The 24390-nt window shown below is 39.2% G+C and overlaps 2 protein-coding genes across 5 annotated transcripts in view; one reads left to right on the top strand and one right to left on the bottom strand.

Moving 5' to 3' along the window:
- BTBD7 (BTB domain containing 7) overlaps nucleotides 1-22116 on the bottom strand; it is an 87723-nt gene extending 65607 nt beyond the window's left edge. Inside the window, exon 1 of one of the 2 annotated variants that reach the window (XM_047080180.1) lies at nucleotides 21907-22116. The gene's annotated coding sequence lies outside the window, so the exon portion shown is untranslated. The remainder of the gene's footprint in view (nucleotides 1-21906) is intronic. The other variant, XM_047080179.1, reaches the window with a different exon arrangement.
- The window catches only part of LOC124512555 (cytochrome c oxidase subunit 8C, mitochondrial), a 28302-nt gene continuing 18730 nt past the window's right edge, over nucleotides 14819-24390 (top strand). For 2 of the 3 annotated variants that reach the window (XM_047080182.1, XM_047080181.1), the window contains exon 1: nucleotides 22842-23130. The gene's annotated coding sequence lies outside the window, so the exon portion shown is untranslated. Of the gene's footprint in view, nucleotides 14944-22841; nucleotides 23131-24390 lie in introns of those variants that run through there. The other variant, XM_047080183.1, reaches the window with a different exon arrangement.

Raw genomic sequence — 24390 nt, 5'->3', positions numbered from 1 at the left:
AAATTAAAATCAGATTCACCATGTGATATAGCAATTTCACTTCTGGCTATACACCCAAAAGAACTGACAGCAGGGTTTTAAGACATGTGCTCCCATGTTCATAGCAGCACTATTCCCAGTAGCTAAAATGCAGAAGCAACCCAAGTATCTATCAACGAATGGATGAATAAGCATGAGTGGTATGTACATATAGTGGAATATTATTCAGCCTTAAATTAAAAAGGACAAAGATTCTGATACACACTACAGCACATAGGAATCTTGAAGACATGCTAAGTGAAATAAGCCGTTACAAATAGACAAGTATTGTATGATTCCCTTTATATGAGGCACAAAGAATAGTCAAAATTGTAGAGACCTAAGTAGAATGGTAGTTGTCAGGAGCGGGGAAAAGGGAGAGTATGAGGAGTTATTGTTTAATGGGTATAGAGTTTCAGTTGAGGAAGACGAAAGAGTTCTGGAGACAGATGGTGGTGACAGTTATACAAGAATATGAATACACGTAATACCACTAAACTGTACAGTTAAAAATGGTCAAGATGGTAAATTGTGGCATATATATTGTACCACAATTAAAAAAAAAGAATTATAAACATTGCTATCAAAAAACTATTGTCATCAAGAAACATACACTTTTGAAGCTTTATGGCTAAGGTTCAAAATTGACTTATCTAAGGAAATTTCTTTTCCAGGTAAAGTAAAATAGTTATTATTGGATTTCTCTTTAAGCATCAGAGACTTCATCTGAAAAAAATCTAGACAGGCAAAATATTTCCATTTCAGGAAAGTCTCATTGTATCAACCATTAATAAAATATATACAAAGATTTCAAAGTCAATTAAATAAAGAGTATTTCATAAAATTATAATATTTGCCAGAAATAATGTAGTACACTTTAAACTCATTTTTATATTTAGAAAAAAATGTTATTTGCAAACTTTTATATTTATACATTTCTGATTTTAAATTGTATAATGAAAAATTTCAAAAATACACAAAAGGTAGTATACTGAGCCTTCAAGCCGGTATCATCCAGATCTCAGAACTGTCAAAATTGTTTTGGCTTATATTTAAATGTTTAAATTTGATGTAGAAAGCTTATGGCTAGAATTTAAATGTTTGTTATTAGCTTCTTACATTAAAAAAAAAAACCCTGAAGAAATATATGCATATTATAATTATAATACTGATCAATAACTATGAGCCAGCCATTCTTAATCATTGAACATGATTAATTCCTTTAATTTTTTTTAATCAGGTCTACTGCTATCCCCACTTTGCACAAGAAAAAGACAGGGAGGTTAGGAAAATGAGGCATGGAAGGTTTAGTTACTTACCCAACGTCACAGAGCTGGTAAGTTGCAGAACCAGGCTTGGCCTTAAGGCTCTTGTATCTATGGACAATATTATCTTTGCAGTTTTTTCCCCAAAATGTTTGAAGGCAAAGTTTCCAGAGCAGACAAACATAGTTCCATTCCAGAAGTGGGAAGTGAGCACACACCTGACAGTGTTACTTCTGGTGCTTAAAAGGCTCTCTCATATAAAGCAAAAAATGACTTAACTGGAAGGGTAGCTTATGAAATCAAAGCAAAAGCACCTTTCTGGCAGCACCTGTGTGGCTCAGTTGGTTAAGTGGCCAACTTCAGCTCAGGTCATGATCTCACAGCTTGTGAGTTTGAGACCCATGTCTGGCTCTGCTCAGAGCCTGGAACCTGCTTCAGATTCTGTGTCTCTCCCTCCCTCTCTGCCCCTACCCCGCTTGTGTCCTCTCCCTCTCTCTCAAAAATAAATATGTGCTCCTTGATGGCAGGACGACACTTGTTTATGTTTGATCATCCATCCATCCATCCATATACACCCACCCACCCACCCACCCACCCAACTCTGAGCACGTGCCATGTGCAAGGTATTCTGACAGGCCCTAGGAATACAGGGGTGATTATACCCTGAACAGGATTTCTCATTAAATTTTAAAAAAGGCTACTTTTGGCTTCTGGCTTCGTACTTCTGGCTTCGTAGTTTAGAAGCCAGACCTTCGTAGTTTAGAGCCAGACCTTCAAGAATTAATAGGAGTGCATCAAGCAAAAAAGGAAAGCTCATTCACGTTAGAAGAAACAAGATGAATAGATGGGAAAAAGTCCAGTCCCATTCAGCGTCCCTGTCCCAGTTCTCACAACCCTGTACCTCTATTATCCACTAACACCGCAGTGTGATTGTATTTCTACCAAACTGTACACTTCCTAAGGGTATGCACTGAGCTCAACTTTCTTACCAACTACCCCAGAACACAAAGTAGACACAACATTCGAGTGAATAAGTGTTAGCGATTATCTATCAACATTGATAAATAACGTGCCTAGGGCCTAAGGAGTACCTGTGTTTAAGTGTATGGGCAGGGGCTGGGTCAAAAAGCCTCAAATCCCACACTAAAGTGTTGAGCCTTTACTCAGAACACAACAGGGGAACCACCGATGCAAAGCACAGAACAGTGAGAGGGAAGCAGCCTTACATTTGTTTTGAAAGACCACTAGATGGTCTGAATGCAGAAGATACTTGATGCAAGAAGACTTATTGGAGGGTTCTTGCTATACTCCAAGAAACCATTAATAAGGACCTGGCTTTCCTAATCCCCCAAATGAGGACACTATCGCCTACTTCACAATGTTAAAAGTGAAGTAATATGGACTGACTGTGAAAAGCAGAAACAGCCCCCGATAAGGGTTTTCATAAGGGGCCTGGTCTTGTGCCAGGTCTGACCTGGCCTGAATGAGAGAGATCTTAGAGATGTTGAGGTATTCTGAAATAGCTGTCCGTTGGTTTCTAGACATTTAAAGCTGAGGCCGATTCCCAGAAAGAGGTGGATAAAGGACCGATGTGGCTACACAGTGAAGATGTGAATAAGCCTCTTACTCTGCAACCTTTATCTCAGAGCTCACATTCAAAATGTTCCACGCAGACCTAGAACCTCAGAATAAGATACTCCCAAAGTAACTGGTGGAAAATGGGAATACAGGGTTGAAAAGGTTTGGAAGTCTGACTCTCAGCTCCTGGGGGCTCTTATCTATCCCCCTTGTCTGGGCCTCTGGCAGTGGTAACTGAGATCTGGTGAGGCTGCAGGGGCCAGAACAGTGACATGAACAGCAACCAGAGCAGGAGCTGCTTGGCCCAGCCATCCCCGACCCCCAAGTCTTTGCTGTCTTCTAGCAGCTATATCCCCCAAGCTGAGGTAGCTCTTCAGGAATGGGGAAAATGTTCTCCAATAGCTAGGAAAAAGAGCCTGTAAGCCAAGGGTGGAAATGATTATGAGGCCCTCCAAGACAGATTATAGAACTGCCCAATCAACTGTCTTATAAGATAATGGTGTCATTTAGTGCTTTTGTGTTCATGATAGGAAGACGAGTTTTGAGCCAAGCGCACAATATTTGAGTGAATAAATAAAATTGCTGTTCTAATCAGGGACAACTGTTTTTACTGTTGGCTTAGTGGTATATAAAAAAGCAGCTCTGAATGATTCAGAGAAGGCAATAAGAAATCTCAGTCTAGATTTGAGTTTATAAATGATTTACAGAAAGAGAGCTGAAACCAGACAATATACTCGAAGCAACTGAATTTAAAAGAAAAAACATGGAATTTCTCATAAACTCCATTCAAAGCTAAAAAAAAACCCTCACATTTTCTGAAAACTTATGAAAATGTTAAAAAAAAATACAAGGACATATTTCTTGTTGATGAGTTTCTGTGGACTCTAGTGGTAGAGATGGAGAGATAAAAAACAACAACAACAACAATAAACATGCTGGGTGAGCCTGATAGTAAGCCTGAGACAATGGCTGCGCACGGAGAAGAGCAGAAAACAGAACAAAACAGAAACATGAGTACAAACACTCAAAGGTATCCTCATCCAAGGCAGTCTTCTTAAGGACATCAAATTCCAAACTACTGGAACATCAAGGGAATAGTCATGTGAATGGTTCCATGAATTATTTAAGTTGTTATACATGGGAAAATAATAACAATTTAGAAGTTAGAAAGAATTCTGTACTAAAATTTTATTTTTCCTCATATCCATCAGACTAGAAGAGTCCAAATAGATACGGGAGAAAACCCCATTTAAATTTTCAGTGAAAAGGGATGGCAAGCTACCTATAATGGGGCATTAGCCTTAATAAGGGCCACTCATTCTGAAACTTGTAGAATTTTTGTTGACATATCAAATGAAGAGTGTTCCTCCTAATTTTCTTCTGAAGTCTGTAGTTAGAAAGAATTTTGTATACAGAGGTGCTAGTAAAAGAAACTGGTTTGATGATGAACAAGTTTTGAGAAACGTCAGCTAGAAAAGAAAGACCTCTAGCAGAGGCACCAACAAGGACTCTTCGGTAAAACAAGAAGTAGAAAATCAGACAAAACTCTTACCCTCATAATGATTATTTGAGGCCTTTCTTGGAACTATGGTAAAATTTTTTCCTCTCCCCTCCCTTGACTCCACTGCTCATCCTGTGCTACCCACTTGCTGCAGAAGAAACACAGGAAGAGGATATTACAGTCCAGATATATAAGACTGAAACAGATATTCTAGGCCCTGTTTATGCAATGTAAGTCTGCATCTTAAAACACTATTTTGCATTTGTTTAGGATATCTAGTAATAAAAAATTGAGATAATCCCTATGAAGTCCTTACCACAGAACATCTCAAATCAGTGAGGGGATGATGAAAGGAAGAAGGGAATAATGATGATGTCTCTACCTTGCATGACCGGTTGGTCAGCAATGCTATGAACCTAGAAGAAACACAGGGCATACAATATGTCGGTAAACTAGGAGTAACAAGGAAAATGGGTTTAGACATTTAAAGCTGAGGCCAATTCCCAGAAAGAGATGGATAAAGGACCGATGCGGCTACACATTCCAAAAATGTGGGGAAATAGGTTCAAGAATTCCTTATACTTACATAAATGGTTTAGAAAAAAAAGCTTAGGGTGGAAAGCCACCATCATGGGGTGAAAGTGCCCAAGATTAGTGAGATATTGTAATGGGATAATGAGAAACTTGTTATATCACCTGCAGGAAATTACTTTCCATTGGTACCAATGTACGTTGATCACAAATACCACTCACCCGCTGACCCTTTGCTTCTTACTCACAGAAGTTAATGATTACTATCTGATTGTTTTCTTCACATTCACCATGTGTGTAAGATGTTGAGTGCTCAATAAATATGGAGATGAAACTCCGGTTCGGGGCTCTTGTCTCCTCTAGAACATTAGCCTCTCTCGTATTCAATTCTGCATCCGCTCTCTTGCTGGACAAGAGAGAATTCCAGACTCACAGTCTGTGACACAAAGAGACATACTAAGGAAGAAATAATACAAACACCATACATAAAGGAAGAAGTCTAAAAACAAATATTCCTAGCTTTCGATTCTAGAGGGAACCCTCAGATATTTATTACAATACAGCATTCTTTCAATATGATCATTTACTTTTGAGAAAATGATTTCTAAATGTCCTATCAATGTTTGCAAAAGATAGAGAGTTTAAGAAGTGACAATGTTCCTTTTCTTTTTTTTTTTTTTTTAAAGTAAGCTCTATGCCCATGTGGGGCTTGAACCCATAACTCCGAGATCAAGAGTCACATATTCTACTGACTGAGCCAGACAAGCTCCCTGACATTGTTCATTTTTTGAGGCCTAAAGCCATCTCTGGCATAACTTCATTACTGCATAGTGCCCGGTGAAACAAAGGTGATATTGAAGCCTTCCTCCAATCCTTAACATGTTTGAGTCCATGTGCTCTAACAGTATCTGTAGTACTGTCATATATACTATCAGTAAGATATGCTGGATATTAAAGCATTTTATTAACTAAGACTTTTAGGCTTCTTGAAACAGATTCTCTTTATCAGTTGTCTCATTTATGCCTTCTCTGAACAGAAGATAATACCCTCTGGGTTCACTGTGCCAAGAAAATTATACCTTAGAGGAAGAAGATATGTCTTCCATGTGGTAATCATTATTGGAATGTCTTGTCAGCAGAAATATTTTGCCAGCATCTTCCACTCCACAAGTGAATAGACGTATGATATTTTCTAGAATCATTAACAGAATATACCAATAAATTTCCTTCACGTTTTTTCCATCTTAAGTTTTCCCTTACTTTCTTTCTAATGAGCTATCTTAAACCAATTCATTCCTTTATATGGATACTGGGTACTGATTGAGATAGACAGGTCTTCATTTGACTCCTGAGTCATCTCATTAAAAAGCACTGCCTGCCCCTACCTCAGGCCTGTTATTACCTTTGCCTGGGACGCTTTTCCACAAAGTCCTCACATGGATCACTCTCTCGTTTTAGTCAGATCTTTGCTCAAGTGCCATGCCCTCAAAGAGGCTTTCCCTAATTATCCTCTAGAAAACAACATGCCATCTTATCCCATCATTCTCTATCCCCTTTCTTCAGTTTATTTTTCTCTACAGCACTTTTCAGCACTTGAAATTATATACTTGTTTCTTGTTAACAGTCTCACACTACAATGTAAGCTTCATGAGAGCCAGAACTTCATGTATTCAACATTAAATCCTTAGCAAATATAACAGTGCCTGGCAAATATGAGGTACTGAGTTGAAAACTGCTGAATGAAAGTAATTTTTTAAAAATAAACATTACAAAAGCAAAGACCTGTTTATAATTATTCTTTAAGCTTTTCAATCCAAAAATTGTTTCTGAAGATCCACTGGATATAGTCGAAGCCTTTAGAAGACTGTGATTTAAAAACTGCACTAGTATTTGGGAAGGGGAGAAAAAAAAAACTTCCTAGAAAAAAGACCCCTGAATCCCAGGGTACATACAGCCTTAAATAGGGCACTCTGTTGGGATGTTGCAAAATGCACAATAATTAGCTAAAAAACCCATACTGGTTCCTCAAGAAATTAAACATGGAATTACCATATGATCCAGCAATTATACTTCTGGGTATTGAAAAAATGAGAACAAAATGAAAACAGCCACTCGAGCAGCTATTTGTCCACCCATGTTCATAGCAACATTATTCACGATAGCCAAACGGTGGAAGCAAATTAAGTATCCATTGGCAGATGAATGAACAAAATGGTATATAACATATAATGGAGTATTATTCAGCCTTTAAAAGGAAGGAAATTCTGACAACATGCTACATCATGGGTAAACCTTGAGGACATTATGTTAAGTGATATTTCAGTCAATGGAGGACAAATATTGTATGATCCTATTTTACATGAGGTACTCAGGGTAGTCAAAATCATAGAGACAGGAGGTAGAATGGTGGTTACCAGGGGCTGGGAAGTTAGCATTTAATGGCTATAGAGTTTCAGTGGGAAAGAAAAAAGTTCCAAAGATGGATGGTGGTGATGGTTGAATAAAATGTGAATGTACTTAAAGCCACAGACTGTACACTTAAAGCTGGTTAAAATGATAAATGCTATGTTATATATATTTTTAACCATAATTTAAAAAGTAAATGGAAAAAAATCTCCATTAAAACAGAAAAACAATGTCTTTCCCTTTTCAATATTCTTTTTGTGAATACAGTGAGAGTATCTTATAAGAGGGACTCAGAGTTTACAAAGTGCTTTTCACACAGTAATTCATTTTATTCTCACATCAAGTCTTCCATGTAGACAAGCTTCATTCTCTAATCCCTGAATAAGGCAAGGAATGCAAAAAGTGACTTATCCAAAGTAAATATATTGTAAAATGGCAAAGCCAAAACTAGATCCCAGGCATTCTGATCTCTAATCTAGTGTTTTGTCTCCTGAACAAGAAAGCACCTCAAGTCTTCAGTCCTATACCAATCTTTCTGAACAGAAGAGCAAAGTCTTCTTTATGCTTCTCTATGTCTACTGACTGCTGTTCTTGTTATTCAAGTCTCAAATTGCTAGTTTCTACTTAATCACTCAATTACGGTTAAGGGATAAATCTTAATCTCTAGTGTTGTACCTTGTTGGTAAACAAAAAAAAAGTTTCCAGATTGTAGGTTATACTCTATAAATATCAACCCTCCCTAGTGACTACACTTCTCTATTTTCATTCCTTCCTATTACTTTTTTCATCCTTTGCAGAAGGTACCTTTGCAATTTCTGTAATGAGAAAAAATGTACAAAAGTAGAGAAAATACTAAAACAATCTCTGCCCATCAATAATTATCAATCTGTGAACAGTCTTGTATCATTATATCCCAATCCATTCTCTACCCAACCCCTCTGTATTATTTGAAACAAATTCCAGACAGCATATATTATTTCATCTATAAATATTTCTTTATACATCTCTAAGAGAAGGATGTAAAAGAACAACTACAGTACTATTATTACATCTAAAGCAATGAACAATAATTCTTTAATATGAATTTCCCAGGTAGTGTTCATATTTCCACAACTGCTTTATTTTTTCTTAGTGTGACTGTGGATCCAAATAAGGTCTATACACTGTGACTCCATGACCATGTCTCTTAAATATGTTCCTTCCCCTCTCACTCTTTTTCCCCCTTGCAATTTGTTGTTGTTGTTGTTGTTAAAAATATCAGATTATCTGGTAGTTTCCCACAGTATAGATTTTGCCAAATGCATCACCAGGATGTAGTTTAATGTATTTCTCTGGCAAATACTGTAATTGATAGAACTAGTGATTTGATCAGATTCAGGATCATTTTTGTACTTTTAAAGTTTATTTTGCCAAGCCTGCTTCACAGGTGGTGATGTGTAATTCCAACAATAGGTACAAAGGGTCTACTTCTCAGTCTATGATATTAAAAATTATCAATGATCACCAACTAGAATTATTAATTAATTAGGAGTTGCAAATGGTGATGTTCTATCATCTCTTTCTTTATTCATTAGCTGGAATACTTCTGCAGGAGAAATTCATTATTCAGTTGTCTGATCTACGGTTTACACAAAAAAGGCAGAAAAAATAAATGATTCCTTACCTGTATTTACTAATTTTCTTTTTTTTTTATATATGAAATTTATTGACAAATTGGTTTCCATTATTTACTAATTTTCAAAAACAATGAACTTTCCAGCATTCTCTAAAGATGATCAGCAAGTTTAAAAGATTTTTATGTATTTGTAAATTTAAATATATTTAATGTATTTCAATCCTCTGTAGTTATCCTTACTGATGCTCAAATTGCCCCATATTTAGATAGTGGAAGCTTACTTAAATTGGCTCTTGAGATCTTATAACACAATACTACTTGTCTCTGATAACTTCTTTGTTTTCTGGGATTACATCTTATTCCAGACATATCTTGTATTTTTCTATCCTTAAACCTGGAATCAGTCATTTCTTTAAAGAAGTTCTCATTTCTTTTGGTGGGAAACAGTATTTAGAAACCACAATCTGGGTGCTAGGGGAGCTAAGTGCCTGTTAAGTATACAGATAGGTAATTTTATACACACATATTTATATAAGCACGTACATAGATACAGACACACATATATCATGAGTTTATACTGATGCTTCCAACTCAAATTCAGATTTATAGGGTTTTTACTTAATCTCATGAATCTTTCATTTTTTTCTCCCTTCTTACGTGCCAAAACCCTATTCCCAATGCTGCCTACATAACTATTCCTTTACTTCATCCTACAGTATACATGAAACAGCTGAGAATTAAAATGTCAGTACTGGGGCATCTGAGTGGCTCAGTTGGTTAAGTGTCTGACTCTTGATACTGGCTCAGGACTCCACACTGAGCACGGGGACTGCTTGGGATTCTCCTACTACCTTGGTCTCTGACCCTCCTCCGCTCAAGCTTATTCTCTCTCTCAAAATAATAAACATTAAAAATATATATACATCAATACTATCTACCACCAACAATATGATAAATGAAAATCACTTTATGTTTATTTATTACAATTCTTTCTACCCTTAGGATATTACCTAACTCAAGATATCCTACAAATTACTGTGTATGTGAGTCACTTAGAATAGTTTACTGTGTGATTATATCACTAACAGTAAGACACTTTGTAAATTTTATGTTACTTTTGATTTTTAGGCATTGAGTTTTTAATTTAGCTGCTACATAAAATATTTAGATGGGTTTAAAGTCAAAGCCACACAACAAGATATGTTCAAAAACCACTAGTTGCTCTCCCTGTCTATTCTAATTTCATTCCTCCTTGCCCCATAGGTAACTTTATTCTTTTTTCCTACCCCACATGTCAGAGCTCTCGGTCAGACTTGAAAACACTTTAAAACAAGTCCATGGCAACCTCCAAGTTATTCTTGGTGACCGTGACATCCCTCTGGCCATAATCTTGGGACCAAAAGGGCATATAAAAAGTCACCTTTACTAATACTTCTATTTAATACCTCAAATTCCCTCTTTTTTTGGTTACTGTGTTCTACCTCCCTACTACAAGCAATAATGAAATTAGCTAGTAAGTTCTTTCTTCTCTCTACTCTGGCATCTAATTTTAAATAATATATTAAAAAAAATTTTTAACGTTTATTTATTTTTGAGAGACAGAGACAGACAGATCATGAGCAGGGGAGGGGCAGAGAGAGGGAAACACAGAATTGGAAGCAGGCTCCAGGCTCTGAGCTGTCAGCACAGAGCCTGACGCAGGGCTCAAACCCACAAACCGTGAGATCACAACCTGAACCAAAGTCAGAGGCTCAACCGACTGAGCCACCCAGGTGCCCCTAATAATATATTTTTATTTACAGTTAATACCTAAGAGGTACTCAGTGAACTTACTCTACTTTTTATAGATTCTCCCCACATTTTTGATAAACTTTATCTACAGAATTAAACTATTGCGTGTTACATACTATACTGTCTTTTCGATCTTAGTTCCACCATTAAAAAATGTATTTAATGTTCATTACCAGTTTAAAAGTGTTATTCAGAATACAGGTCCACAATCCCTTATCAGACAGAAACCTCTGGAGCTAGATATGTTCTAAAATTCAGCCTTTTTTCTTTCTTTCTTTTTGAAGAAGATAACAGAGTATGTGGATTATTTACTGTATATTATGTAAATACCTCAGTTATATTTAACATAGCACCCCATAATCAAATTAGTATTTTATAGTAAAGTATATTAAATATTTAAACTAAGCTATGTTAGTTTAGATCAGGTTTTGTCATGAAATGAATCCATGTCATATCGCTGTTTGCCATCAAAGGAGTCTCCCTAAGAAATGGTTTTCAGAACTTCTGAAAATTCAAATTATAAATAATAGAGTATCGACCTGTGTAGTTAGTAGCTTAAGATCATATATTAAAAATAGTATTTCCCAGGGCGCTTGGATGGCTCAGTCAGTTAAGTGTCCAACTCTTGGTTTCAGCTCAGGTCATGATCTCATGGTTCATGAGATCAAGCCCTGTGTTGGGTTCTGCACTGACAACATGGAGCCTGTTTGGGATTCTCTCTCTATCTCTCTCTCTCTGCCCCTCCTCCCCACTACCCTGTGTGTGTGTATGTGTGTGCGCACATGCATGCTCTCTCTCTCTCTCAAAACAAACTTTATTAATTTTTTTCATGTTTATTTATTTTTGAGAGAGGGGGAGGGGCAGAGAGAGAGGGAGACAGAGGATCTGAAGCAGGCTCTTGCTGACATAGAGAGCCAATGCAGGGCTCGAACCCACAATGTGTGAGATCATGACCTGAGCTGAAGTCAGATGCTCAACCAACTGAGCCACCCAGGCACCCCAACAAACTTTAAAATAAGTAAATAAAAACAGTATTTCCCCAATCCAACCAAAAAAGTCAAGTCAGAAAACATCTTTATTTATGTTAAATGGAGGTATCTTTTTTTGTATGGTTGACATACAATGTAATATAAATTTCAGGTGCACAACATAGTGAGTCAACATTTCTACACATTCATTACCCAATGTTCACCATGATAAGTGTAGCTACCATGAAGATATCTTTTAAAATGCCATTTTTCTATAAAATTCCATTGCATTACCAAAAATAGAGATTACTTGTTAGAGTTTTGCTTAGGAAAATCTTATTAAGCCCATGTGAGTTTTTTCTAATATAACCTATTGTAATTCAAAGCAGCTGTCAGTCCCCTGCTGATACTTTTATTTCCTATTAAAAATGCATTCTTAAAAGAATATAAAAGTACATCACATTCCACTAATCTATACAACATCCTTTTAAGTGTAACCATTAGAATTTTTAAAATTAGAAATTAAGGGAAAGAATGCAGAGAGATGAGCCTGGCTCTTACAACTCTGGCTCTACCACAGAGAGTCACAGCTTAATTTTAGGATGGGAGGTATCTGAGTTTTTGATAATAAAATTAAAATTATATAAATTTTTTTTTTAAGTTTATTGTGGGGGAGAGAGAGAGAGAGAGAGAGAGAGAGAACACAAGTGGGGAAGGGGCAGAGAGAAGGAGAGACAGAATCCCAGGGCAGAGCCTGATGTGGGGCTCAAACTCACAAACTGTGAGATCATGATCTGAGCAGAGATCAAGAGTCAGCCACTTAACCGACTCTGCCACCCAGGCACCCCAAATTTATTATATTCTTAGTGTTCTCTTAACATTTCTAGTTATGAAAAATACTTCTTAAATAAAATAACCACTTTATAAATGTACATCTTGGGGAGCCTGGGTGGCTCAGTTGGTTGAGCGTCTGACTTTGGCCTAGGTCATGATCTCTCTGTTCCCGAGTTCAAGCTCTGTGTTGGGCTCTGGGCTGACAGCTCAGAGCCTGGAGCCTGCTTCAGATTCTGTGTCTTCTTCACCGTCTCTCGGCCCCTCCCCCACTCACACTCTGTCTTTCTCACCCTCTCTCTCTCAGAAATAAATAAACATTTAAAAAAATGTATATTTCACATGGTCTGAAATTTGTTATCCTTTAGCTATTTAAATGATTTTAAAAGGATAATCTCTAAGGAGTCATGAACAACCTAGGAACAGTCACTACAGGTATTTTGTAGATCACCATTCTAAATAAGAAAATCAAAACCAATAAAAGAATAATTAAAAGAGATATTCAATTATTAGAGACAATTTTTAAGCATAGTTATAGTAGTCTCCCTTATCCATGGGTTCACTTTCTGTAGCGTATTGTCAGTCAGAAGGTCAACAGCAGCCTAATGCTGTGTTACAGCGCCTATGGTCACTGACTTCACTTGACCTCATCACATAGGCAGTATAACAGTAAGTACTTTACAGGACAGTAAGATATTTTGAGAGAGGGAGAAACCACATTCACATAACTTTTAGTACAGTATATTGTTACAATTCTTCTATTTTGTTATTATTGTTGTTAATCTCTTAGTGCACCTAATCTATAAATTAAACTTCATCCCAGGTATGTACATATAGGAAAGATCTTAGTATATATAGGGTTCAGTACTATCTGCACTTTCAGGAATCCACTAAGAGTCTGGGAACATATTCCCCCCCATGGATAAGGGAGGAGGGCTACTGTGACTACAATTTACTATGTTGAACTATCATTTATTTGACTCAAGCCAACAAATGGTGAAGTATACCAAATCAGGAATTTTAACTCTCCTTTTCCACCCTTCCTCTTCTGTCAGACTTTATTGTTGAAGCATGTGACAGAACTATGACTCTGTAATTAAGGTTATAATGAAATTTCTCTGTCATAAGACATTACTAAAATTTGCTATAACTCATCTAGTTCTGCCACAAAGCTTTTTTTTTTTTTTCTTCTTACCAGAAAAGTTCTGTGTATACTCAAGCAAGCAAGAAATATTTTTGGAAAGTCTGAAGGCAAGAATAATTAGGTCTTCTTATGAGGTATATTATGGAATTTTTCTCTAAAGAACAATTCACAAATAAATCCCAGAAAAAACAGACCTGAATATAATTTCAAAATATAGGGAACAAATACACATATTATGCTTGAAGTTAGTTCTGGCATTCAAGTCTCCTCCTAAAGAAGGAAGGAAGGAAGGAAGGAAGGAAGGAAGGAAGGAAGGAGGGAAGGAAGGAAGGAAGGAAGTTGCAGGGTAAAAACACAATTCATTATTGCTCCTTCCAGGACTCCTACTTTAAGTTAGATTTTTCATAAAATTCAAGGCACTGTGGCCAGAGAGGCTGTCAAATTTTTTATTTAAGTGAACATTTTCAGAAAATAATTAAAGGCAAGCAAAGAACATTTTGCATGTCTAGTCTAATTGATTTCTCCATTTCACTTTAAAGATAATAACATACCTCATGTTTATTTAAAAATTGTTTACAAAACCCTTTTTCATCCTGACAATGCATTGCCGAATATCTATAACGTAGCAGACACTGTGCTGCATCCTGTAAGCCAAGGCTCAAAGTACACAGAGTTACGTGAAGGAGTCAGACATACAAGCAAATGATTGCAGTACAGTTGCAACAGGGCTGGAAGAGTGGGCCAAAGTACTCAGGGAATGAGTGTTATGACTACTGGTTAAGGTCATATTTGAACTGGGTCTTGAAGAATAAACACAACTGTATCAATCAAGAGAGTTTTGATGGCAAATAACTCCAAAGAAATGGCTTCAACAATAAGGAATTAATCTGTTAGGTGGAGAAGTCCCATGGCAGGGAAAGGCCGAGACCCCCAGTACAGTATGTGTCTAAAATTATGTTATCTTGGACCTACATTCATTCTCTCTGCTCTATCATCTTCCAGGCACGCTTCATCATCCCTTGGGGTTGTAAGACAGCTGCCAGTGGCAACTGGAGTCACATGTTCTCTTGTTCATACACAACAGGAGAAAAAGTCCTGTCCCCCAGAAAAAGAATGTCTCCTTCCTTTCAATCAACAGTTTACAGGGAAATGACCTGGCTTGGAGTAATCAAAATCTACCCCTGCAGTGGATGATGAATCACCTTCTCAGAGTTTCCTGGATGACAAAGAAAAAGAACTCCAAGCACTGGGATAAACACATGAGATACAGAAGCACAGGAACAAGAAACAGCTTGGTAAGGCTGGAGTGATGGGAAACGGAAGGTTGGACACAGTCCACAAACTCTGTGAGTTTGGACTTTATCCTATAAGCAATGGGAGGTTAACACAGGTTTTTTAAGTAGGGAAGTAACATGCCCCAATTGGGTTTTTTAGAAACATAAGTGTGGTAGCAATATAGAGAATAGAGAATTAGGGGGACAGTGGGAAAACAAATGGCAGAGACTTGGTTGGTAGATGTTCAATAAATAGTTCAGACTAGTAACAGGGAGGGAAACAACTGAAGAGCAAACATAAGGTGGCAAAGCTGCTTTGTAAAACACTGTGACGTACATGTGTGCACGTGTGTGAGTGTATACACACACACACAGACTCTTGAGGAAAACGAAGCCTCAGACAGGTTAAAGGGCTTGCTTAAGATCACAAACCTATAAACAGTAGTCAGAATCGGACTGGAGGTTTGATTCCTAGTCCAATGTTCTTTTACATAACAACTATATCTAAAAACTCCAACAATGCTCAAAAGACTTTTTTGAATCCTGTGATGTAAAGGATGCTCTATGTTCTGCATTAAAGGGATTCCTATTTATTCCAACCTTAACATAAGGTTCACTACACATATTCAGTATCAATTTACATAACTTAGTACATTATATATTTTTGAAATTTCTATATTAAGAAATATTTTTTCATAATTTTTTTATAAAAAATTATAAAATCTTTTATAAAAAATTATTTTAATGTTTATTCATTTTTGAAAGACAGAGAAAGAGCACAAGTGGGGGAGGGTCAGAGAGAGAGGGAGACACAGAATCCAAAGCAGGCTCCAGGCTCTGAGCTGTCAGCACAGAGTCCAACGTGGGGCTCAAATTCACAAACCGCGAGATCATGACCTGAGCCAAAGTAGGACACTTAACCTACTGAGCCACCCAGGTGCCCCAAAACTGTCAAATTTTAAAATTTAAATTAATTTTTAAAAATTAAAAAATAAAGGATACTAAAAACCACTGAAGCTTGCATTAAAAGAATTTTGAACTTGTTTTGCAAATAAACTAGGTACTGAATATTTGTGTTTTTTTAATTTTTTTTTTAATAAATTTTTTTTTTTTAATGTTTATTTATTTTTGGGACAGAGAGAGACAGAGCATGAATGGGGGAGGGGCAGAGAAAGAGGGAGATACAGAATCGGAAGCAGGCTCCAGGCTCTGAGCCATTAGCCCAGAGCCCGATGCGGGGCTCGAACTCACGGACCGCGAGATCGTGACCTGAGCTGAAGTCGGACGCTTAACCGACTGAGCCACCCAGGCGCCCCCGAATATTTGAATTTCATTATAAATCTGGAGTCAACACGCACCTGAAAAGTTTCTTCTAAGTTATGCATCCCTTTGAAACTTTGGATTCTGATAAGCAATTTCTGCTATCATCAACTTAAAAAGAAAAATGTTGCCTTTTTTTTTTTTTTTTTAATGTTCATGTACTTTTGAGAGAAAGAGAGAGAGAGGCAAAGGTGTGAGCAGGGGAGGGGCAGAAAGAGGGAGACACAGAATCCAAAGCAGGCTCCAGGCTCTGAGCTGTCAGCATAGAGCCCGACTCAGGGCTCGAACTCACAGACCATGAGATCATGACCTGAGCTGAAGTCGAACGCTTAACCAACTGAGCCAACCAGGCACCCCTGGCCTCACTCTTAAAGACACTTGTTTTAGAAAAAGTCACTTGCCTATTTCTTTTCCTAGCAGAGAAGTCTGATTTTGTTTTGTTACCATTGTACCAAGACTGGGTTCAGGGAAGATGGCTTAAAATAAAATAAAATAAAATAAAATAAAATAAAATAAAATAAAATAAAGTAAAGTAAAGTAAAGTAAGATAAGATAAGATAAGATAAGATAAGATAAGATAAATAAAATAAAAATACTTTGTCATTAAAAATTATAAGCATATAGTTTTTAGCTTATGTGGTTAAATTTTAAGTCTTCTGCTTATATCAATTAATAACTTCAATGAGCACCTATGTCCTGGCACTATGCTAGATGCTGGGAATACAGCTGTGAGCAAAATTATACTATAGTTATATTCAGGAATATATTTGTATGATTATTTGATTAGTGTCACTTTTCCCTACTGAATTAAGCCAAAACATGACTGCAAATGTAGAGAGACAATGCCTAAAACACCAACTGGGCATTAATATGTTACTTTGCCAATGACAGCAGAATTTTCCCTTTCACCAGGCTAGAGATGCTCTCAGCACCTATAACTGAATCTTTTTTTCATTAAAACGTACCTGCTAAAACACTCTAGGAAACCAGGAACATAAGGAAACCATTTCAACATAATAAAGGTCATAATAAAGGAAAACCCACAGCTAACATCATACTCAATGGTCAAACACTGAACATTTTTTCTCTAAGATCAGGACAAGGATGTACATTTTCACCACTTCTATTCAATATACATAGTGCTGGAAGTCCTAGCCAGAACAATTAGGCAAGAAAAAGAAATAATAGGCATTCAAATTGGAAGAAATAAAATTATCTTTGTCGAAGACACTATCTTACGTGTAGAAAACTAGATTACACACACACACACACAAGCCTGTTAGAACTAATGAATGCTTTCAATACAGCTGCAGGATGCAAAGCTTAACATACAAAAATGAGCTGTGTTCTAAACATCAATAATGAACAATCCAAAGAGGAAATTAAAATATCAATCCTATTTATGATAGTTTCAAAAAGAATTAAATACTAAGGAATAACCTTAACCAAGGAGATGAAAGACTTTTACACTTAAAAGTTTTACACTTAAAACTACAAAGTGTTGTGGGAAGAAATTAAAGATACATATAAATTGAAAGACATCTGGAGTTTACGGACTGTAAGATTTAATATCAATATGTCAATATTGCTCCAATCTATAGATTCAGTGCAGTCCCTATCAAAAAAATCTCAATGGCATATTTTTTTTTAATTTTGGAGAAATAAAAAAACCCATCCTAGAATTCATATGGAATCTCAAGGGACCACAAACAGCCAAAACAATCTTGAATTAGAACAATGTTGGAGGTCTCACACTTCCTGATTTCAAAATTACTATAAAGCTACGGTAATCAAAACAATGTGGTATTGGCATACAGACAGACTCACAGACCAACAGAATAGAGAGTTCAGAAATAAAGCCAAGCACAGTATAATCAAGTCATTTTCAGTAAGGGTGCCAAAATCATTCAGTGGAAAAAAAGACAGTCTTTTCAACAAATGATGCTGAGAAAAACTGGATACCCACATGCAAAGATCTAAATGTATGACTTTTCCAGGGGGAAAGCTTCATAACTTTGGATCTGACAATGATTTCTTGCATATAAGGCCAAAAGCATAAGCAACAAAGAAAAAATATATAAACTGGGCTTCATCAAAATTAAAAACTTTTGTGCGTCGGGGCACCTGGGTGGCTCAGTAGGTTAAGCGTCCAACTTTGGCTCAGGTCATGATCTCACAGTTTGTGGGTTTGAGCCCAGCGTCAGGCTCTGTGCTGACAGCCTGGAGCCTGCTTCAGATTGTGTCTCCCTTGCTCTCTGCCCCTCCCCCTCTCATGCTCTCTTGCTCTCTCAAAAACAAATAAAACGTTAAAAATTTTTTAACTGGGGCGCCTGGGTGGCGCAATCGGTTAAGCGTCCAACTTCAGCCAGGTCACGATCTCGCGGTCCGTGAGTTCGAGCCCCGCGTCAGGCTCTGGGCGGATGGCTCAGAGCCTGGAGCCTGTTTCCGATTCTGTGTCTCCCTCTCTCTCTGCCCCTCCCCCGTTCATGCTCTGTCTCTCTCTGTCCCAAAAAAATAAATAAACGTCGAAAAAAAAAATTAAAAAAAAATGTTTAACTTTTGAACATCAAAGAACATTCAACAGAGTGAAAAGGTAATCCACGGAATAGCAGATGATATTTTCAAATCATATGTCTGATGAGGAATTGGTATCTGGAATATATAAAGAACTCCTACAACTCAACAACAAAAAAGCAAACAACTAGATTAAAAAATGGTAAAAGAATTTACTAGATGTTTCTCCAAAGAAGATATACAAAAGACTGAGAAGCACAAGAAGAAATCATTATTAGAGAAATAGGAATCAAAACCACAATAGGGGCACCACACTGGCTCAGTTAGTAGAGCATGTGACTCTGGGTCTCCGAGTTGTGAGTTCAAGCCCCATGATGGGTGTAGAGATTACTTAAAAATAAATAAATAAATAAAAATAATAATAATTAAAAAGCCTAAAATGACAAATCACTTCATACCCATTAGGATGACTAGTATCAAAATAACAGAAAACAACAAGTGTTGGTGAGAATTGGAGAAATTGGAGCCCTTGTGCACTGCTGGTGGGAATGTGAAATTTTCTGGGTTATACCTCAAAGAAATGAAAGCGTGGACTCAAACAGATACTGTACATACATACAATGAAATAGTATTCAGCCTTAAAAAGGAAGGAAATTCTGAAAAATTCTCCAACATGAATGAATCTTAAAAACATGCTAAATGAGGGGCGCCTGGGTGGCTCAGTTGGTTAAGCGTCCGACTTTGGCTCAGGTCACGATCTCGCAGTTCGTGGGTTTGAGCCCCGTGTTGGGCTCTGTGCTGACAGCTCAGAGCCTGGAGCCTGTTTCAGATTCTGTGTCTCCCTCTCTCTGACCCTCCCTCATTCATGCTCTGTCTCTCTCTCTGTCTCAAAAATAAATAAACGTTAAAAAAAAAAAAATTAAAAAAAAATGTAAATGAAATAAGCCAGTCACAAAAGGACAAATTTTATAGGATTCCACTAAAATGAGGTACATAGCGTAATCAAATTCATAGAGACAAAAAGTAGAATGATGGTTGCCAGGGGGTTGGGAGTAAAGGGAAATGAAATAGGAGTTAGTGTTTAATAGGTAAAAGGTTTCAGTAGGGGATGATGAAAAGGTTCTGGAGATGGATGGTGGTGATGGCTCCACAACAATGTGGATGTACTGAATGCCACAGAACTGTATACTTAAAACCGGTTAAAATGTCAAATTTTATGTTTATGTATATTTTACCACAATAAAAACAAAAACACCTGCCACACATCCTTCCTATTGACTCTACCCTAGTCTGGGGTCTCATCTCTTCATATTTAGGTAACTGCAACAGCTACTGTCATTGCTGGCTCATTCCATTCTGTCCTCATTCAAGCTCAACCTGTAGATCACAGGCAGGTCCATCTTGCTGGTTTATCGCATTAATATGGGGCTTCCAACCTTTCAAAGGCTCCCCATATCTTGCCCAAGAGGATAAAAATCCAAATCTCCTCAAACTAGTACTCAAACCCTTCTACAGATATCCTTCCAACTGCGTGGTTTTTTTTCCTTTTAGCCTCCCAAATTCAGTTGTCAGCTCATCCTAGTTTCCCTCTATTCCCCTCCCCCAAAGCTAATCTCCACATCATATTCTCGCTTTTCTCTCACAGAGTAACTGCTCCAGTATCTCTGTAAATCTAAACCCTCACAGGCTAGCTCAAGTCCCAAGTGTTCCAGGAAGTTCTTTAGACTCCTAAGTCTCACTCGTCTCCCTCTAACCAGAACACCTACAGCATTCTCTGTATTCATAGAATGTACTAGATTGTCTTCTAGAGTCATAAGGGTACACCTTATCTTTCCTGAGGGCAAAGTTTATATACTACACTTCTTTCTTTTCTACTATAGCAACTAATATAATGCAAAATGCAAAGCAGACTTTCAATAATTACAATTAATTACAGTGTAATTCATTGAACACAAGGTACAACTTTGATATGTTGAGTTTCACTGACTAGAATGTGATCAGAATCATTTGAGGTTGCATTTCTGAAGGTTACCCCATGACACACAACAAAGAAGACTCTTGTAATTCAACAAGAAAATAGATGGAAACTAGGCAGTATAATCTAGCAAATGCAACACCGGTGTTTTAAATCTTAAAATGAGAGTCTGATATAAAGAACTTGTTTAAATGCTGGTGTTGGGGCACAGAACACTAGTTTGGCTTTGTGGGACAGAATATTGACCTATGGGTTTTACTGACTGCGTGCAAGAATGGACCATGCCTGTAACTGGGTGAAAATATAGTTACAGGCCTATGAAAACTCTAAATGAAATGTCAGATCAGAGTGAGGCACTCTCTCTCATTTCTGCTTTCAACTTTATTGCACAAGGACCTAGACATGGGCACTAGTATTGGTGGTTAAGAATGCATTTCTCAATGAAGAATAAGAGGCTCAGGGGTGCAGCGAAAAGAGCTCTCTAAATGGGGGCGCGGCGAGGCTCAGATCCCAGTTGTGCCCCAAGCCCTGGCCAACTGTAAGACCCACGGCAAGTCAGTCATCTCCCTGGGCCTAGATTCTCCGCTCTAAAACAAGTCATACCAGAGCTCTAAAGGTTTTTCTGACTCCAAAAATTCCAGGACAACTTTAATCACAGATTCCATTAACATGTATAATTCTTGCTATTTCAACTCCTTCTTCCACATTTCCAGAAGAAAGTCAAGTATTTCAGCAACCTGAAAGAAATGGATGCTATTCAGAGACCAAAGATTCTGTCCGTTGGAAAAAACTAAGTAATTCTGTAAAAATGCCTATTTCCTCATTACAGTAAGATGTTTTGGCAGAGGGAACAGTTCTCTGGTAAAGATAACCAAGACTGCTGTGCATCAGGCCTAATCCAGAGTACTCATTATCCGTGCTGGTATGTAAAGAGGTGCTATCATGGTTCAAAGCGGAAGCAACACTCCTCAGAGCTTCTCCAAAAAGACGGCGAGAAAGTTCTCATCCTCGGGGTAAGGCTAGTGAACAGCTGTGCAAATGATAAGGCACTGAAAATGCACGCTTTTGGCCATTCAAGTACTCCAAGCACAGACTCCTTTATCAAACAGTCGGTATTGTCTCCCTCCCAACCTGTCAAAACACGATTCCAGTTGGAGCCCGGAACAGCAACTTACCCGGGTAATCTAACTTCTCTCCCCCCTGGGGCAGCCGTCCGCAGGCCTGCTCCTTCCCCAATTCCGGCCGGCCGCTCTCACGCCCACCCCGGGGCGGTCGCAGCCCCGCAGTCGGGTAAACACGCGCCCGAGTATCGGGAGCGGTTTCCCGGCGTCCTGGGAGCGGCGGGTCCCGCCCCTTGGAGCCCGGAGCTGGTCGGGCCGTCGTCGCGGCCACCTCGGGTCGCTCTCTCCGTCCCGAGTGCCACACCTCGCGCCTCTGTCCCCGGGACGACGGCGCACAGCCCAGTCCGCCCCTGGGAGCGCACGGGGACCGGCCAGTCCGCCGCCGCCGCCTCAGCTCCAGACGGACGACTGCCCTCTCCTCTCCCCGCCGGCGGCGCCTCCCGCGGCGGCTGGGCCCCAGCCCGGCGCCCCCACCTCTTAGACACAGCCCCTTCCTTGCCGGGACGCCCCGCGCTGCGCCGGGCACAGCCTCGGCTCCCAGTCTCAGAGACACCAAGGGACACTCACCCCGGAGGCTCCTCCCGCCGCTGCTGCTGCCGCCGCTGGGACCGCGGCCGTCGCCCCCGCCGCCGCCACCAGCACCGCCGTCCGCACCGGCGCCAGCACCCCCGGCCATTCTCCTCCTGCCGCCGCCGCCGCCCTCTCCGCTCCTGTCAGTGGCTCAGGCTCCGGGGCTGCTCCAGGTTTCCCTCGCCGCCATTTTGACTCCTAGAGGGAGCAGGAGGGGCTCGGCTCGGCGCGGCCCTGGGGCGCCTGCGCGGCGCTGCGGAGCCGGCCCGAGCCCCCACCGCCCCCGCCGTCGCCGCGCCTAGAGTCACGTGGGCCGGCGGCGGGCGCGCGCGAGCGCCAGGCCGGGCCGGGCAAGGGAGGAGCGTTCGCGAGCCCCGGGAGCGGTCGAAGCCGAGTGCGCGCGCATTATTCCCGCTCCGCGCCTCGGAGCACAGAGCGGGACGCTCGGAGTTTGAAGCTCGTTGCAGCATCCTGCTTACCCTGGGGAATTGTGACAAATCATTAAATGTATCAGAATGGAATTATAATAACTACGTTACTGGACGACCAGGTCTACCAATTCCTGTTGCTATTCGGTGGCCGGCATCCACGGATCGCGCATCTTGCTTGCGCGTCCAAGAGAAGACAGCGCTTCCGCGGAAAACTCCTTTCTGACAGTCTTGGCGTTTCGGTGGCTTCTTGGCACTTTATCTTAACTACTGCTGCATGGTACTTTTACAGACAGCACTTTGATACTTGCTATATCAGGTTAAAAAAAAAAAGTTTTCCTCAACAAAATACCTCCGTGAATGAGGGACGAGAATTGATGAAAACGCACGATAGCTACGTGGATGAGCCAAATCGCCCTTTCCTAGATGCCCCTTGTCTGGGAGTTTGCAATAATTCCAGCGATGCAGTAACAAAAAAACAAAGAAAAAACAAAAACAAAAAACCCAAAAACCACACCTTATGTTTCTGCACCATCTTATAGTACTTAAAACACCGTTAAATACGTGGCTTCGTTTGAACACCGAACCACCCTTTGAAGTAGTCGGGACAGGTATTAGGTTATAGCCGTTTTATAGCTAAGAAATAGGCTCAGCAATACTCAGTCGTTTGCCCCCAGGCACACATGCAACATTAGTAAGTAGACAGCATTAATAAGTAGACGTGGGCAAGCCCAGACTAGAAGTCCAGACACTTTGACCCTGGTCGCCAGGTATATCACTCGTCACAGTTCCCAAGTAGAGCTTAGCAATACCTGATGTATTTGTCCTCTGGGAATTTATTTAAAACCCTCTTAAAGTATTTGCATTTTTCTTTAAAAAAATTTTTTTTAATATTTATTTATTTTTGAGAGAGACAGTGTGATCAGAAGGGCAGGGAGAGAGGGAGACATAGAATCTGAAGCAGGCTCCAGGCTCTGAGCTGTCAGCACAGAGCCACCTGTGGGGCTCAAACTCAAGAACTCACCTGAGTTCATGACCTGAGCCCAAGTTGGTCGCTTAATGGACTGAACCACCCAGGTGCCCCTAAAGTTTATTATAATTTTTTATAGTTTATTGATTTACTTTGGTGGGGTGGGAGTATCAGCAGGAGGGGGGGCAACAGAGGATCTGAAGTGGCCTCCATGTCCATACCATAGAGCTCAATGTGGGGTTCAAACCCACCAACCGTGATTGTGACTTGAGCCCAAGTAGGATGCTAAACTGACTGAGCCACCCAGGCTCCCCAAGGTATTTGCATTTTCAATCTCTACCCATGCTTTGAAAAACAAGTTCTCTAAGTCACATCCTGTCTTTTTGTTCTCAAATCACCTCTAAGCTTCGAAAAGTAAGAGCAGTTTTGAATTTTGTGGTGTTTTAAATCGTCTCTTGGTCCTTTATTATTTTATCCAAACATTTCATATGTGATTGTAGGATTTAAGTTTTTTTGACATCCTTCAATGGAAGGACTTTATCTCCGTGAATATTGTAGTTGCTTTTCTCT

This window comes from Lynx rufus, unplaced genomic scaffold (assembly GCF_022079265.1).
Source record: "Lynx rufus isolate CCGP_SWC_20201006 ecotype Redwood Valley unplaced genomic scaffold, mLynRuf1.p SCAF_17, whole genome shotgun sequence".
Lineage (NCBI taxonomy): Eukaryota > Metazoa > Chordata > Mammalia > Carnivora > Felidae > Lynx > Lynx rufus.
This window is presented reverse-complemented; position numbering and strand designations above follow the sequence as displayed.